The sequence below is a fragment of the Marmota flaviventris genome, chromosome 6 (genome assembly GCF_047511675.1).
Source record: "Marmota flaviventris isolate mMarFla1 chromosome 6, mMarFla1.hap1, whole genome shotgun sequence".
Taxonomy (NCBI): domain Eukaryota; kingdom Metazoa; phylum Chordata; class Mammalia; order Rodentia; family Sciuridae; genus Marmota; species Marmota flaviventris.
The window spans coordinates 4,355,651-4,373,951 of NC_092503.1; positions in this window are offsets into that span (position 1 = coordinate 4,355,651).

Consider the following 18,301-nt stretch of genomic DNA (forward strand, 5'->3'; position numbering starts at 1 on the left):
TTCTCCTGCCATTTATCTCTCTTGTGTATGAAAAGCTTCTTTTGAAGTCAGAACTGCAGGCATGGAGGAAGAAGAAATTCGTCAAGGGAACTGAATCTGGAAAGATTAAAATGTAGAGTTTTAATATAGCTGTAGCTGACACATGTCAAGGAGATAAAAGGAATATTTTGGATTCTAAGAACAGTTCCAGGACCATGAAGCACTACTTTAAAAATACATATTATTTTGATTGAAATTTGCAGAGAAAAAAATCAATATAATCAACCACTCCAGTAAATGGATGCATTGAAAGAATGTTCTTGGCCTTGCATTGCTCATTTTTAAAATGAAAAGGAAAAAAAAAAAAAGAAAATCCTTCACTGGGCACATTTTTTAATATGTTCTCTAACAGGCAATATTTCTAAGCGTACTTAACCTAGAGAATTTCCCCTTTCTGACTTTATCTGGAGTTGTTCCCACACAAAAAACTTTATCAATTCCAACTGAAAGTTGAAAAGTTACCCCACATCACTGACAGTTGCAATAGGACTGAAAAGGGGTTTGATGAATAGAAATTTTGAAATGATTCATTAATTGCTCTCCAAAAAAGGAATAATTATATTTAAAATTCACCCTTATCAAAAAGGAAAGATGAAATTTTGAGAGAGTCATTTCAGCACTAAACCTTCCTTGTTAGTATTACCTCTCACGCCCAAATCCTAAACTAAAGAAGGCATTTGCACCAGTTTTCCCAGGAAATAAAAATTCCTCTATGAATAATCCTGGGAAATGGCTGACAAGACAGAGGTCCATTTGTATTCCCCAAACCTGAGTGATACCAAGGTGTTGTCAAGCAATGCTTGCTCCAAATTTTCTGATTTGTGTAGTTTCAAGGGATGTTCACTTCAAAATATATATATATTCAAAGTTGCAAGTACTATGCTGTTATTATTATATAATATATTGTTATAACATATAGCGTATCTTTAATTATATTAACCGTGAACAAACGTCCTGGAGCATGAAGTTTAGGCCCCATAGGTATTTCACTCTGTTACTTCATGAAATCATTGCTTAATGATTGCCAAGCAAAACCTCAAGGTGGATATTTTCTTTTGATTTCTTCTTAGGAAAGAACGGAGGTGAGTTATTGTCTCCCTCACTCAGCACAGAGGGAAGCTGAGTCTAGAGAGAGGTGGGGTCCCCTCCCCAGGCAGGGTCGCAGAGCCCCTGGGGCGCTCCACAGACAGGGACACCTGGCGGTCGGCAGGTGTGGCCTGCGCGGGGGGACAGTCCTGGGTGTTGGTGATGCTGGGACCACAAGACAGCATCTGATGGTGGGACCATCCAGAACATAGATGGGGACAGCAGAGGCCTGGGGAGCTGAGCTAATGCTGCCAGGCTGGAGAGGGAAGGAGAGCAGAGCGAGGAGGGAAGGGCTGCCTGTGGCCCATGCTTCGGTGGAAGCAAAGCTGAATTCTCTCCCGGGGTGTGATCTGGGAAGGGAGGAAGCAGAATCCACCAGCAGAAAGAGCCTTTGTGGACGTTGGGCTATGAAGAGAAAAGGGAGCCAGGGCAGATGTTTGCAGAGATGTAGCGAGGAAAGGAGGTCTGACACCACTTGCTTTTTTTTTTTTTTTTTTTTAAAGAGCCTATTCTATAGATTAGCAGGGAGGGATGATTAGAAGTTGAGGTTTTTTGAAAAGACACAAGAAGATTGAATCCAAAGGTGGCAGATTTGGTAGCAGGCCATATCATTTCCAACATGGGAGCACCGTTGTTATCCTCGTTTTTACAAGAAAAATGAGCAACAGCAGCAAAAGAATCTGATGCTCCAAAAACAGTGGAACCCACAGAACTTCCTGACTGCACCTCGGCTGGCTGTGTCCTTGGGCAGGTTTCTGGTCTAGAGTAGAGGTAGCTGCATCTCCTGCAAGGAGGTGGGCTGAGACATGTGTGGGACTAGTGTGCGGCCAGCGTGCTGTGGGCAGGTGTGTCGTGGGGTTGTGGGGGAACGGGCTAGCCGTTACAAGACAGCCTTTGTACCCCTGTCTAGGCTCCAGGGTCAGCATGCGCTGCCCTGCTGTGCTGAAGACAAATTAAAACTACTAGGCTGGGGCTGTAGCTCAGTGGTAGAGCGCTTGTCTAGCACATATGAGGCACTGGGTTCGATACTTAGCCCCACATAAAAATAAATAAAATTAAGATATTAAGAAAAATAAAACTATTTGGAGCTAAATGAAAATTAGAATATGAAATTCATGGTCCCCATCCAAAGCAGTGCTTTAGAGGAACAGTAATATCACTGAAATGCAGGTGTCATGTTAGTACATTTTACATTTATTTTACAAAACACCTGATTCTGGGTACTTTGTAATAAAAAAGATCTACACAGTCTGCAGTTTCAGAGGTCTCAGAGTATGACACTAATGCATGCTCAGCTCTGGAGAGGACCTCTGGCTATGTCACAACATATCAGATGGCACCACAGTGGTGGCACAGGTGAGAGAGAGATCCATGCTGAAACAGAAGCCAGAGAGAGTCCGGGCCCAGGTGACCTTTCACAACAACTTGCTCTCATGAGACTGAGTGGGGTCCCACAGGCACTGCATGAATCCCTTCCAATAGAGGCCACCACCCCGCAACCTAGCCACCTTCCACTCAGCCTGCCTCCCAGGGCTCCACACTCATCCCAGCGCCCTACGCTCGAAGCCTGGGGGACACATTCAAACCATATCCAAACCATAGCAATGCACATGTTAGAGAAATCCATGCAGTCGAGAGCAGGCAGACAGCAAAGGAAATCAATGGAATCTGAAGCTCGTTCTTTGACAAAATCAATAACATTAATAAACCTCTATCTAGGCTAACAAAGGGAAAAAGAGAGAAGAAACAAATTATTAATGCCAGGAATGAAAGAGGGGCCATCTCTCCAGACCCCATGGACAGTCAGGATAATAAATGAAACCAGGCACAGTGGCACACACCTGTGATCCTAGCGACTCAGGAGAGGCAGGAGGATTGCAAGTTTGAGGACAGTCTCAGCAACTTAGAGAGGCCCTAAGCAACTTAGAGAGGCCCTGTCTGAAAATTAAAAATAAAAATGGGCTGGGAAGGTAGCTCTGTGGCAAGTGTCTCGGGGTTCAATCCCCAGAAATATAGATAGATGGACAGATAGATGATGGATGGATAGACAGATAGATAGATAGATAGATAGATAGATAGATAGATAGATACAGATATCAAGAACAACTCTCCACCCACAGGTTTGATAATGGAAGGAATGGACCGCTGGCTTGGAAGACACTACACTTTACCTGATGCAGGCTCAAGGCTGTGTTGTTTCCCCTCGCTCTGGGCAGGTCTCTGCGTCTGGGCTCAGGTCTAGGGAGACATGTTTCTATGCTTCCCTGGTTTCCACCCTCAGCACCCCACCCCCAACTCATGCCATATTTATCTCACTGTCAAAACTGAAATCAAGTCTCTGGAAATAATCGTTCAGTATCCAATTTCTATCCAAATTCTAGGTTTCTATTTCCAACTTTCTAAAGGATTTTTTGCCAGAACCATCTGAAGCCCCCTTGACTGGAGCACATTAACAGCCCTGTGGCTCGTCCCTCAGCAGGCTCGGTGACCGATGTCCATGTTTTCTCAGGGTACCACTCTTCTCCACCACAAGGCCCAAGGCCACCACGTCTTTCCCCTGAGTTTACAAATCCCAGACATTGATTTTTTTTTTTTTTTTTTTTATCTAACAGTCATTTACTGTACCCTATTTTGTTCCCATTGATTCTGGCCCAGGACTTTTATGTTTCATGGGAACAAGTCCATAATGTCCTTAAATGTCATCCTATCTCACAATTCTTCTTGCATAACACCCTGCACATAGGTACCGGCAAGAGAGTGAAATTGTCTTTAAAGGAAGTTATTTTAGAAAGGCTGGAGCCTGCCAGTGAGCCTTCTTTCTAGAGAGAACCTAGGTGCCAGGACCTGCCTGCTGCATCCTTATTCTTTTAACCTGAGGCCAAACTTTAGGACTGACCAGTGAGTTCAGGTTCTGGACAGTTCTCCTGCAAATGGACATCTGTGCTCGGCAGCTTCTCCTACAGGAAACACATAGAAGAGCAGGTTTTCCTCAGGTTCTTGTGTCATTCCTACTACTGTTTGAAACAGCCGCCACCACTGGAGTGCGATCATGCTTTGGGGTCTCTTGATTTCATCCTTCCTTTATCTCCTCGTCTTTCTTTCATATATTTTTCTCAGGCCTAATCAATATATTTGATCTCCTGTTCCTCTTTCACAACCTTGAGGAGTCAGGTAATTTTTATTTCCATGAAAGTAATAAGGAAAAGCCAAATTATTATTTTTATAGCTGCATCCCAAATAACAACTAAAATGCTACCCTTATTACCTAACCCACTATCAGTTCTCACTTACCGCCTGACGTCTTGCTGTGCGGGAGGCGTGGTTGGTGACTCTGGAGAATGACAGGGCTGAATCGCATCACTCTGCTGTTTTGCTGCATCTTCTCCTGGCCCCACCCCACTTTAGGCTCTGGGAGGCAACCTGAAGCCAAGCCTGAGTGGCCTCCTACATCCTTGGCTTCCGGTGGCGGTCAGCCCTTGGTGTGCTATTGAGTAGAGATGTTCCTCCAGTTCTTTGCAGAGAGAAAGGGCTGCCTGTGCCCTGGCTGTTCCCCTCCAGCTTCTCTTTGGGGCCCCTTTCTCCTCAACTGTGACCTCTCTCCAGAATCCAGTAATGACCTCATCCCTTTGTTCCAGTCCGGAGGGAACTGATTCGGCTCACCATGGCTAGACCCAGGGAAGGACACATTCCTCGGGTTCCCCAGCACTGTGTCCCACCTTGGAAAACCAGTTCCCAGGCATGAAATACCAATCCCAAGTCTGACTGTGCTGGATGCCTGTGGCTGGGACCCCGATGGCCCTAAGGGGTCAGTGAGAGACCCTGTACACTTTGGCCAACTTTTATACTCTGATTTCCTCATGGGCAGGGTGAGGATTATATTATATATATTTCAGAATTTTTGTGACAAAAGAAGAATCAACAATGTTTTGAAAGGCAGATTGTCCATCCCCTGCATGATTAACATACGATAAGTGTAAGGTCATAAAAGTAAATTTCTGCATAGACAAAAATAAAAAAAAAATAAAAGATAAACTGGGGAACAACAGTTTCTTGACATCTACACAAGCAGGAAAGCTTTCAAGCATGTAGTGAGCTCTTATATCAACACAAGGACTGGAACACTAATATAATAGAAAAATAGCTGAACACGGTATGGAAAATAAAAATGGATTTAACATTTTTAAAGAAGCTCAAACACATGTCCTGGTAAAATAAATGCAAATCAAAGCTGTGATTTGTTGTTGTTGTTTTTACCTATTGAATCCAAAAGGATCAAAAAGTAGAATAAGACATTCGTGTTTCGGGGAATCTGAACTCTCACATATCATTGACAGGAATAGAATTGGTACAACCTCTTTGGAGTGAAATTTAACAATATGTAATAAATAAAAATGCACAGGTCCTCCAGCCCAGCAATTCCACTCCAAGATTTCATTTTCCAGCTCTCCCGACACAGTGAAGGAAGGTGCAGGTCTGAGCTATTCATTGTGGTGCTGTCCTCAGCCCAGGAGGCGGGACCCCGTACCTTTCCACCATGTGAGACTGTGCGCAGGCTTTGGACCCTGTAGACCAGCTGAGCTGGAACAGGCTTCCCAGAACTCCCTGCCTGGGGGGTTTCTGGACCAGTGCTCTCCACAGAGAAATGTGCAAGACATGGAGGGCAGAGTGACTCCATCACGGAGTTTGGGGGCTGGAGTAAGGCCAGCATGCACCTCAGAGCTCACTGACTCGTGAGCCCCAGTGGCTGGCAGCTGGCAACCGCATGGCCTCTTGCAGGGCTGAGCTGAATCCTGGCCAGGTGTGAGTTGGCTCCAAGATAAAGGGCACCAGCCTAGTAGCCTGCAGGCCTGCCATGTGGTCAAAAATAAGATGGGAAAGAAACATGGTCTGCTGTTAGAGTCTGTAAACAAGTCAGGATGGCGCCTGGCAAATGTTAGAGTCTGTAAACAAGTCTGGATGGCGCCTGGCATTCTGCCAGAGGGAGTGGTTTGTGAAGTAACGCCAGCGAGCCATTAAGTGTGGAGATTCCTTATTGGTTGACTGCTGTATCTAGTTTATGTTAATTAGATAAGCTGTGTGGAATGTATATATACCCCTCCTGTCCTACAATAAACGGCTCCCACTCCTGCTGTATCAATGTACACAAGTTGTTCGTCACCCCCCGGTTATTTTGCTGCAGCCGGACTGCGGCAGTCTGCCCCCCGTCACACATCCCAGTCTTCCCAGCCCTTCCACTTTGTGTGAACTGCGGCCTCTGCAGACCGCAGACTCAGCACCAGGCCCCAGCTCACGGCTGCTGTTACCCCAGGCTCCTGGCTGCTTCAGCTCGAATGCTTCTGGATCCAGACCAACCCCAACTAACACAATTAATTAATAATCCGAGGGCTTTGTGGCCATCAGAAATGACAGGTAGTATTATATAGTGACATTATGCAATGTCCCAGATTACATGAAATAAAAAAAAAAGGTTCAGAAAAGTGAATATAGTGTGCTATTTTTTTTTGAGAGAGAGAGAGAGAGAGAATTTTAATATTTATTTTTTAGTTTTCTGCGGACACAACATCTTTGTTTGTATGTGGTGCTGAGGATCGAACCTGGGCCGCGCGCATGCCAGGCGAGCGCGCTACTGCTTGAGCCACATCCCCAGCCCAATGTGCTATTCTTTGAGAAAAAAAAAAATGAGGGATGACATTCATACACGTATCCACCCCATTGCCTGCTCCTCGTGGGCCAGCCCTGGAAGAGCACAGAAAAACTGAAAGGTCTTCTCTGGGCCACAGAACTGCAAGAATGACAGGGAGGGTAGTAGTTTGTTGTATATCATTTTGTACTGTTTGATTTTTCATGCATTTGAGTTAATTTTTAAAATCACAATGAAGTCTTCAATGAAATAACCCCTTGACATTCCCTTCATACATCTCCTAGGCCTAAGAGATACCCATGAACAGGAACTCCTTGCAGCTCTTACATTGCCTCCTGGGCAGGGTCCTCTGCGATGCCTTCCCCACCAGCCAGGATGATCTGTGAGCAGGTTCTGGACATGGTGAAGGGAGCAGGCCAGGAGGGCTGGGTGTGGCTTGGTGGTAGAGCCCTTGCCTGGAGTGCACAAGGCCCTGGGTTCCATCCTGAGCACTGCAAGAAAGCAAAAAAGCAGAGAGAGTAGCTCAGGAAGTGAAGTGGATCAGTGTCTGTACTGGTCCACCTGAGAGCTGAGGGCACACCTAGAGGTGAGGGCATTGCTGACGGGGGTTTAGTTCTTGGGACGCCTGCAGCCTGTGGTTAACAGGCAGAGAAGGAGGACCTCAGAAGGAGGAGCAGGTCAGGACGCAGGGCAGTGCCTCCTGTGCCAGGCAGCTCCTCACCTCTTCCCCGTGCTCCCCTGAGAAGGGCAAGAATGGGCTCATGTTCTCTGATACACGCAAAATAGAACCCAGACTGAATTCTGCTTTATTCACAGCTAAAGTGCTTAGGAATGTCCAGGTGTTGATGTGTACCATGGGGGAGTGTGTGGCACGCCCTGTGGTCTGAATGTGTCCCCACAAGTTCAGGTACTGGAACATCGTCCCCAGGGCAGTAGAGTGGAGAGGGACCTTTAAGTGCTTAGGTCATGAGAGCTCTGCCTTCATCCAGAGGCTGATGTCATCGCAGGAAGGTGGGCTTGTGGCAAAGCCAGCACAGCCCCCTCTTTCTCTCACACCTGTGTCTGCCTGCTCTCCACGTGATGCCGTCCAGCGTGGGGTGGCACAGCAAGAACACCGTCCCCAGATGTGGCCCTTGGTCTCAGACTTCCAGCCTCCTGACTGTGCTTCAAATGGGCCTCTAATATTTGTGGGTCACTCAGCCCGAGGTATTTTGTGACAGTAGCACAAAAGTCAGACTGTATGTGCGTGTGCCTGTGTGGGGGGAGTGCACATGCAGGAATACATTTTTTTATGTAGGAGAATAAAAAGAGGCTCCCTTGAAGCCACAGAGGGGAAGCTGTGCAATCTGGTTTAATGTATGGCAAAAAATGTTTATGGCAGATATAAAGTTTGTGAAACATTCCCACACAAATATAAAATGCTCTGGTAAAAATATAATCCTTTGCCCTGAGCCAGGCATATTGTTGGGTGACTGACTGTGGGAGTAGGAGTCACGTCTCCTGAGCAGCAGGCAGGGAGAACGGAACTCTATCCTCTAGCCTGGCTGCATGGACCTGTCCAGTCCTCAAATCCCTTCTTCTGAGTCACTCCAGGGGACTTCAGCAGCTGGACCTCCACAGCAGATGGTCCTCTCCCTCACACTCCTCCTGATATCCGAAGGGAACCAGGCGGACGGATGGACTCCAAGGATCGCCCTGGAACTAGGAAGGGAAGACAGGAGAGAGGAGAAGGCGCACCACAGACGGGAATTAACAGCCAGCACCACGGTGAGGGTGACTGGGGGCCAAGGTCACTGCCTGGCCTCTGCCTGCAAGGCTTCCCCTCAGCTTGGTCTTGACCACAGCTCTAAAGGAGAGCAACGTGATAGAAGAAGAGCGGTATTTCAGACATGAAGTCCCAAAGGCCCAGGATACCATCACAGTTCTCTCCAGACCAAAAGGCGCTTCCTTCCCGGGCGTCCCAACAGAGCTGCTGTCCTCTTTAGGATGGAACCCGAGACGAGCTCACCCCCACCCACCCCCACCTGAAGACAACTTTAAAACTACAGCCAGCGTACGCCAGCCGCAACTGCAGCCTCTAGACCCATATGGTTCTCTGTGCTGATTAGGACTGGCAATCAGACCTCAGGCTTCCCAGGGGGAGTTTTCCTGTTCTAAATATCAATTGGTCAGAGAGCATTTGAGAACAGGAAAGCAGGGAGAAGGCAGGCTGCTCTGCCCCGCCGGGCGGGCTGGTTATCTTTCATCGCTCATGAGCCACAATCATTATCATCACCAGGCTTTTATAGACCACCTTTCCTCCCCCATCGGCTTATAAATGGTTTTACAAATGGATTAGAAACAGCAGAGATATGGATCACTTCACACAGCGCCAAGCACAGCCACCTCAAGGGGAAATGGGGGAATTTGTGTATAAATCAGGATAACATTATGCTAAGACCGAGGACCAGCCATGAAGAATAGCTTATTTGCTGGAAGCCATAGGGAATATTAGGTAAGCAAAGGACATTTCCGTCCCCTGGTTACAAAGTCAGTGTCGCCTCACTGGCTGTGGTCTGAGGTTAATGACTCCAGATCAGGATGGTAGAGCTGTCGTAGGACTATCAGGCACATTTCCGTCTTGTGCAGGGAGAGGGACCAAGCTGTGGTCAGGGTCTCCCAGGCCAGCCGGTGGTACAGCGCCAGCCTTGCAAAGTGACTCAGTGACCTTCTGAAGCTCACAAACGCTTCAGAGCCGGAGTCTGCGTCCTGGTGCCTTCCCTGAAGCACCCGGCAGGGAGACCCGGTCACTCTGCACAGAACCCATCCCTCACCCTCATGGACTGGCGCTGCCTTCAGGCGCTCACTAGCTACAACTTGGAAAATCTTCACTCTTCTTCTCAAACTCACCCTTCAGAGCCAACAGGAGAGGCTCAGCTAAGCCCTCCTCGTCACTGGGAGGCCACAGGCCACCGAAGTGTTTGAGAGGACCAACCATGTCTGTCAGTCTTGCTTTGTGGAGGAGACAGAGAATCAATCTCCTTCATGTAGTCTGCACTATCAGAGGTGGATTTCCTCAGGGAAGTTATGAGAGATGCCAATTTTTAAATGAGAATTGCACTTGATATTTACTGTGTTCAGACCTTATATACATGGAGAGCTTTCCTTTTGGCATCTGGTGAATTTTGAGGCAAACCTCACAGTTTTTAGAAACATAGCTATAATGGTAGTCCTGTTAGTGTGTGACTCGTACACAAGGTGAACACAAAATCCACCCTCCATGCCTGTAGGTTTTACCTCCATAAATCAACCAACTGTAAATCAAAAATACTGTTTTAGTTGGGTCTGTACTGAACACCTACAGATGTTTTTCCTTGTCATTAGTCCCTAAACAATACAACACGCTAGCTATTTACATTGTATTAAGTATTGCAAGTAATCCAGAGGTGATTTCAAGTGCACAAGGGTGCACGTAGGTCACATGTAAATATTACACGTAAGGGACTTGACCCCTCTGGATTTCAGTATTCTGGGGCTCCTGGAGCTGATCTGAGGATACCCAGTGACTGTACTTCAGAAAACATTCTGAAGACCTTAAAGGTAGCTGGTTTCTGCCTACCTTCGTGACAGATGACACAAGGCTAGTCATGTTCAACACGCATGGACTCCTGTCACCCTGTAGATCCTGGCTCAGTGTGACTGGGGGAAGGCCTGACATTCTGCATTTCTAATAAGCACACAGGGTGCTGCCAATACTACAGGTACCTGTGCCTTTCAAATCCTGAGTCTGAGAAAGTTTTCCCAGCTAGCACACTTGCATGAATGGGGCCAAATTCCTCACAGCCCATGATCAGACGCAAGGAGAAGAGCCCAGCTTCAGGACAGCCCCCTGCTCAGATGGCAGGAGGAGGAAGCTCCTCACCACAGAAGGCATTCATGAGACAGAAGGGGTGCAGTGGAAAGAGACCAGCACTGTCTCCCCTCCACGCGTCTGTCCTCTGCTTTGGTCATCTTGCCTCGCCCCAACAGAATGCAAAGTAAGCATTTGTTGTTAAATGCAAAGCCACTTCTACTGATTTTAGTGACAATGAAGAGGCAAAAGCAAAGGGAGCAGACTTCCCAGAGAAACCAAGAGCATCATGATTAATCCAGCAAGAGGTGAACGCTGAGCTGGCAGGCACCAGGCCAGGGAGAGCAGAAAGAACGGACAAGGTGCAGGTGTTCGCAGGCCTGTGAGGAGGCAGGGACGTGCAGGAAGGGCCCCAGACAGGACTCCATGGAAGAAACCCGAGCACAAAGCATGGCTTTCTCCAGCCAAGGCACCGTGAAGTTTCAGGAGGTCCCACCAGTACAAAAGCTTTGGGTTGCTTCCTGGCTGGCTGATGGCTAGTCACTGCCTGGCTAGAGCCTATGTATGTGGAAGAAAGGACGCTGCATTCGAGTCTTTATGAGCCAGGATGAAGATAAGCAAATGAATGAGGGGTGGGCCTCTCTAGAGAGATGCATCAGAAACCTGAAGGGTTGGCTGGGGGCCTGGCGAAGCAGGGGATGGCAGTGACTTCCTTCCCTTACTTCACGCCCTTTCAGTGTCTTCCAGGTGGACTACCACCCTGTGCCAACTGCTGAAAAGAAAGGTTGAGCCACCCCTGGGCACATCCACATGACTTCTACCTGTGCCCCGACATGCAAGATAATCTGCGGAACACAATGGGATCCAAACCATGCACTAAATGAACAGGAAATGGTGGTTAACATTGTTGACCACGTACCAGGTGCTGGGGTAAAGTGCTTGGGGTGTATTATCTAAGGGGAAAAGCAATTAATACAGAGGAACAGCAATCCTTCTCAGGATTATTAACTGATTGGGCTGAGCCCAATATGAAATCTGCAGATTTTTTTTTTTTTTTAAGCAATCAGAGAGCACAGAGGATACATCGGCCTACCAGATGGGCATGACATAGACTCCCAGATGTGTCTGCTGTTTCCGGATCATCCTCCCCAAAGCCTTCACTTCTGAGGCTGCTCCAGAAGGGTCCCCTGGGATTTCTGTTTTGGTCTGTGAGCATCATGTTCCTCTAGGAGCTAAGCACATGGACAGCCGCTTGAAAGAAATTCTACTTTCCGGTTATGACTTCTCTAAGTTATTAACAGCAGTGACAGTGAAAAAATTCTGGGTAGCTCTTATTTGTAACAGACCTGTGAAGCTTTAGAGGTTGTGATGGCCTTCCTCTGCATGTATGTTCAAACGTGTATGTTAAAAGTCTTAAGCCTGACACCAATTCCTAAGCACAGGATCCAGAAATAATACCTAAAATTAGTTTTCCCAGCAGGGGCAGATTCAGGTTAGAGCTTGTTGCAATTTTCCTTCTTGGCTCTGCTGCCCCTTTCCAAGATTTCTATTGACTCACACCACCAGGATGTCAGAGAAAGCCTCCTCGTCTACTGTCTCAGATGCTCCTAGCGCTACCTGCATCCAAGAACTCAAAGAGAGAACTAAACGCTATGTGTAAGAATGAAAATTAGCTTCAATTATTTTCTTAATAGGGAGGAAATGGAGAAGTTTGAGCTTTCCTACTGTAGCAAACCGAAGCGTGGGCTGATGAACAGCTTTTTCTTCCACAATTTACTTTCCTTAAATTCAGAGTTGTTTTGTGATAGCCCAAGAGTCCCCCAGAGGGATTTTACAGCAAATACCATTTGCATCTGCTCCCTGAGTCACCATCCAGCTTCCTGCGGGAACTCTGAAAGATCCTTGCATGGGGCAGGAGCTGATGACTGCACTCCCTAGGAGGCTCTGCTCACAAATGCCTTCCCACAATGACTTGCAAAAGCTCCAAGCCTAGCTCTTGGAAAAGTCTCCAAAGTGATCATTAGAGCAATAGGCATTTTCCAATGATATGGAGGCACACAGTTCAGTGACAGACCTTCCCAATTCTGTGGTTTTAGTATGCAAACTACAATGCACTCATGGGAAAAGGGCTTCACAGCACAAGGCGAAGCTGAATTTTAAGGGAAAATAAAACAGCTTTCCAGTCTAACCACGCCAAGTCTGGAACTCAGGTCTTTCAGGCTGACAGCTCCTCAGGCTTTGTTGGAAGGAGTAGCATAGTGCAATAAAAAGGTATTTTGCAAGAGATCAGTGTTCAGATCTACACTATGCTGACATTTTCCAGCATTGTGTCTTTACGAAGATGCTGTCACATCTAAGCCTCTGGAACTTCATTTGGATAATTGGAATAATACTGTCTATCACATCTGTTGTGCTGCTATGATGATGTAGAGATAAAATAGAAGTTTCTTAACCAGGGTAGTTTTAGAGGAAGAGCCCTTTGCTCTTCTCCATAATTTCCCCTTATTTAAACAGGAAGGTGAAATACAGTATGAAGGCACAGGATCATATTCATCCAGAGGCAATGGAAGGCTGACAGAGAACAAAACATCTGCCTTTGCTTATAACGGAAGCCATGAGGGCCTGGAGACCAGAGAGGAAGTGCTGGGGGAGTCTGACCTTTGCTTGTTTGTGTTTGTTTGGTTGGTTGGTTTTTGTTTTTGTTTTTTTCTTTCCTTTGAATTTCAGAGCTGGAAATTTTCATGTAAGTGACTGGGCACAAATGTCTCATTTGGCCATCTGAAAACAAGTTCCATGGGCATCATCTTGATTCGTCATGCATGGCAGATCATGGCAGCACCCGGGACAGTGCCCAGCTGTTTCTGATTCTCATGGAGTGTCATTTCTGTCACAGCTCTTCTTGCTCACGGACTCACCTGGAAGATGGCTTTGAGAACCTGTGCTGCTGTGATTCCCATGAAGTTCTGGACGGAACTGAGTTCTCGTCCTCACTCCACAGCTAAGGTGTATTGCGACGTTGGTGATTTTCTTAATGTGTCTGGATCAGCTTTCTCGTCAACTTCCTATTTAGATCACCCAACTACTTAAATTAACAGGAAAGAGAGAAAGAAAGAGGGGGTGGGGGAAGAAAGAAAGAAGAGAAGGACGATCGGGTGGCCAGTTGTGAATTGCCCTAGCAGACATTATTAATCCATCGCAGCACTACCCTCAGAATCTTTTTCAACACGGAGGTTGAAAGATACTATGGAACCCATGTGACTTCTCTAGATCAAATGAGATCAAATCCTCAACTAGTTTGATGTATTCCTATAAGTAATAATGGAGAATTAGCTGGTGCTGATTTATCAAACCTTGTTGTCTATCTATAATCATAGCTTCCTTCAAGGGCTACCACTGCACTTATGGTCAGTGACCAGATTAATGAGGTACTGAATCATACCCTGACTTCTTCAACTTTTTGCCTTTTCATCTCTGACCCGTTAGTTTTCATATGTGTCAACCCCGCTGAATTGGTATAATCCCAAGACTTAAAAAATACACCCAAAAAAAAACCTTCTTATTTTCTTATGCAATGCCCTTTTGGGTAAATGTATGGCTACCATCAGGATGTCTGAACATCAATGGTGGCTTGAAGTTCTTCCAGTACATAGTCCATCATCCCTCCAGGGTCTGACAACCCCATTTGGAATCTGCTTTCTTATATGGAATCCTAGAATATGCCTTGGGAGAATTTTTAAATGAAGAACTTGATCTGGGACTGACAACAGACTCGGGGGTAGAATCAAGAGGAAATCAGGTATGGCCATGCGTCCCGCCAGGACGAGAAGCCGAGTCCTGTGAACTGGCATGGCCCAAGAGATCTGACACCAGGTGAGCGGCATTTCCTCTTCTAGCCAAGTGTGCTTTCCCAGAGAAAGGCTACAGGGGAGCTGCTCCAGAAAGTAAAACTATGACAGGTGGCCCCAAGTCTCAGCCTTTGGGTCGTGTCATTGGGCACCCACTGTTTCTCCTCGGGGCCACCACCGATCACCAGCTAGAGTCACCATCTCCTTCAAGAGTTGGCTCCTCGTCTTTTTATTTCCCCAGCACTGTCCCCCTCCTTCTCGGTGGCTTGGATGTCCAACTGGATGATCTTGCCTCGCTCAGCTCAGCCCCTTTGTTACTTGATCCCATGTCCCAGCACCTTCTCTACCACCTTGTCCCTGACTCACTCCCTCGCCAAGCCCCAGGTGTCTGCATGGCAGGGACAGCCACCATTGGCAATCTGTTTCAAACATCCTACTGCCTGCCCCCACCTCTGGGTTTTAGGCTCAGCTCAACACTAGAGGGAGTATTAGCTGGTGTGTTAGTTTTTATTAGCCCAAACTTAGGAGTCTATTTTTTTAAATGTCTTTCGCTCCCCTGCCATCCTTACTTTTTTACACAGTTTTAATTTTATAGGCTGCTATTATATTTACTCCCTGGAATTCACTCTCAATTTCCTTTCTCTCTCTCTCTCTCAGCTAAACCAAAACCATGGCTAACCCCAACTGGTACCCACACTGCACCCACACATCTGCAGCTGAACATGATGGGAAAGTACAGTTCCACCTTAACTGGTGGTTTAAGTCTGCGACCACTCTCCTCGCTCAGGTGAGCTCCCTGGTTAGTGTTGGCTATAACTCATATTCTCCTATTTACTCCCCTTCCACTCTTTAAGATTAATGATTCAACCTGCTAGAGTTTGGATCAGAGGGTCCCCAGAGGCCCCTGGGTTAAAGGTTTGGTCCCCAGGTTTAATAGGTAGTGGAACCTTTAAGACATGGTGCTTATTGGGAGGTCTTCAGGTCACTGGGGGCAGCCTCCACTTTGATCTCCATCCATGTGGGGATTTTTCACTGCAGCATATGCTATCATGATGTGCTGCTTTGTCACAGTCTGAAAAGCCACTGGGCCCTCAAATAATTGAAACTTTATAGACCATGAGCCAAAAGAAATGCTTCCTCTTTGTAAGTTGATTGTCAGGTGTTTTGTTATCATAGCAGAAAGCTGACACAATATCTTATTCGGACTTGGCAAACCTCATTCATCTGCTCGTCCATCCCCCCTCGTGTCCAGTGACCTTAGTTACTAATTCACTGAAAACTAGAGGAGGGCTTCCGCACTGTGACACCCACCCACCTCTCCTCTCAGGCAGTGTCCTGAAGTGACTGAAGCCCAGACCCCAGCTCAGGTACCTACTTCAATGCCACCTCTGCCAGATGGAGAGGCTTTCCCTCAGTTTCCTTAATCATCTTGTGCTTAATTTCTCATTTCTAAAATGGGATAACAATGCTGCCCATCTTTGGGGGTAGTTGCTGAGAATTTTAAAAAGTAAATGTCTGTCTATAAAGCACATGGGCAGTGCACCTGTCACCATGTGTGTCTTCTGCCTTGACCGTTGCTGGACACGTTACTGTCTCTCTTCCCGGTTCCCGCAGATGGAAGGCACCACCTGATGTCAGCCACAGGCAAACCCACTTGTAGGCACTGGGTCTCCTCTCTCTCACCTGAGCAGGGACACTGCTTCAGCAATCACTGCTTCTCGTTGAATCTTCCCCCAAAGCACATAGCAGACTGTGACAAACCCTCTTGATTGACACATATCCAGCTACGTCACTATTGTCTTCTTCCATTTATAATCAGACTACCTAAAGGAGTTGCCAGCTCCAGCATTCAATTTATCTTCTCCTTCATACTCCGAACAGACTTTGCCTTCCCACACTACCAAAGCTGCCTTGTTACAGGCACTAGTTTTCCTTGAACTATCGTCTTTACTTGGCTCTGAGGACACCATGACTATCTGCATCTCTGCATCCCTTCCTATTTGAGTACTCTTCCTTGGACTTCTTTGATAATTCATCCTCATTCCTCAAGCTCAAATGTGGGAGCCCAAGACCTCAGTTCCTCAGCTGCCTTCTATCTGCACGCCCCTGTGACCTCTTCCAAGCTCATGGCTCTCAACACCATCTGCATGGAGTGGCTTCTAGGCTCCTCTCTCCAGCCAAGACCTATCTCCAAATTTCAGAAGCCAACTTTCCACTTCCCTACATCTCCACCTGTTATTATTATTATCACTGGTGGTAATAGTAGTAGTAGTAGTAGCAGTAGTAGTATTTGTGCGACTGGTGACCAAACATGGAAACTTGCACATGATAGGCATGTGATCTACCATTGAACCACACCCTCACTCCTTTATTCAAATTTAACCAGTTCTAAAGAAAGATCCTCACTTTATTTTTCTGTAGCAGGTCTCAGTATCTCTACAAATAGTAATTTCTGTCTTCCAAGTTCTCAGACTGAAAATACTACAACTGACTCTTCCCTTTTTCCCATATCCCTCTTCTTATCCATCAAAAAATCCTGCACCTTCACATTCCAAATGCACTCAGGATCTGACTAGTTTTCACACACACACACACACACACACACACACACGTGCATGCATGCGCCCATTCTTTCTTTAGTCTAAGTCCTTGGTATCCCTTTCTGGGGATCACAGTGTCCACCTCCCTGGTGTCCTGTGTCCACCCATGCTACCTTCCAGGCAATTTTGAAAAGAATCCTTATGGGATCATGAGCAGTTACAGTTTGGAGTGTGTTCTCTGGTAGCACTTGTATCACTTAGACCACAGCCAAGGGCGGTGATGTGCAAAGATTCTGTTTCCAAATCCTCTGCAGGGCTCTCTAGCCCGTCTTCCCCCACCTCCCTCTGGCTCACCCTCTTCGGCCCTGCTGTCCTTGGGCACCTGAGGCACTCTTCTGGTTTCCACCTCAGGCCCTTGACACTTGCTGAGCTCTCTCCTGTATGTCCTTCTCCCCATGCCTGGAGTCTGCCTGCCCCCTCCCTCACTTCTTCCCATGTTGGATGAGACAGCGTCTTCTCACAGAGGCCTGTTTGCTCACGGGGACTAAAACGAGAACCTTTGCAACCTCATCCTCTCTGTCTCCTCCTCCTACATGGTTTCCCCATATTCCCTAATGTAGCCAGGTTATAATGTATGTTTTCCCCATTTGATTTAGTCTGGGTGTCTCCTCCCTAGAATATCAAGGGCATGTGGGATGAGACTTGGACTTGTTTCCCCATCTGTGTAAAAAGGAATTTAGCCCAAAGAGAGGTCTTGGCCTTAAACCTCAGCCCTTTGGGATTAACCTCTACACCCTTCTGATTCCTGGAGTGGGGGATGCCTTTGTTATTCATGGTGTTCTTGGATCACTGTGGTCTATGTTCCCAGGGCGACTCAGGTGGGCCACTCAGACAGGTGCTATCAGCCCAACCTCCAGGGAGGGAGCTCCTGGAGATAGAGTTCAGCCACGCAGAGCCTTAATCAAAGGAAAACCCTGAACACAAAGCCTGAGTGATGGCTCGCTCACTAGGCAATACTCCGTGCCTAATGTCACCATTCACCTGGGAGGGTCACATCTTGACAGGTAGACCCCTCCCAGTGTTTGTCTTTGGTGTCTCTCCCCTGGCTGGTTCTCGAGTCCATCACCTGTGATTGATACAACCATGGCTATAGCAGGCTTCAGTGAAGGTCGTCAGGTTTTCAGTACGTTAGTTTTCTGTTGCTGTGACCAAAATACCTGACAAGAACAACGTAGAGAAGAAAAAGGTTATTTTGGCTCCTGGTTCCGGGGGTTCAGGCCATGATTTGCTGACTCCATTACCTTGGGCCCAAGGAGAGGCA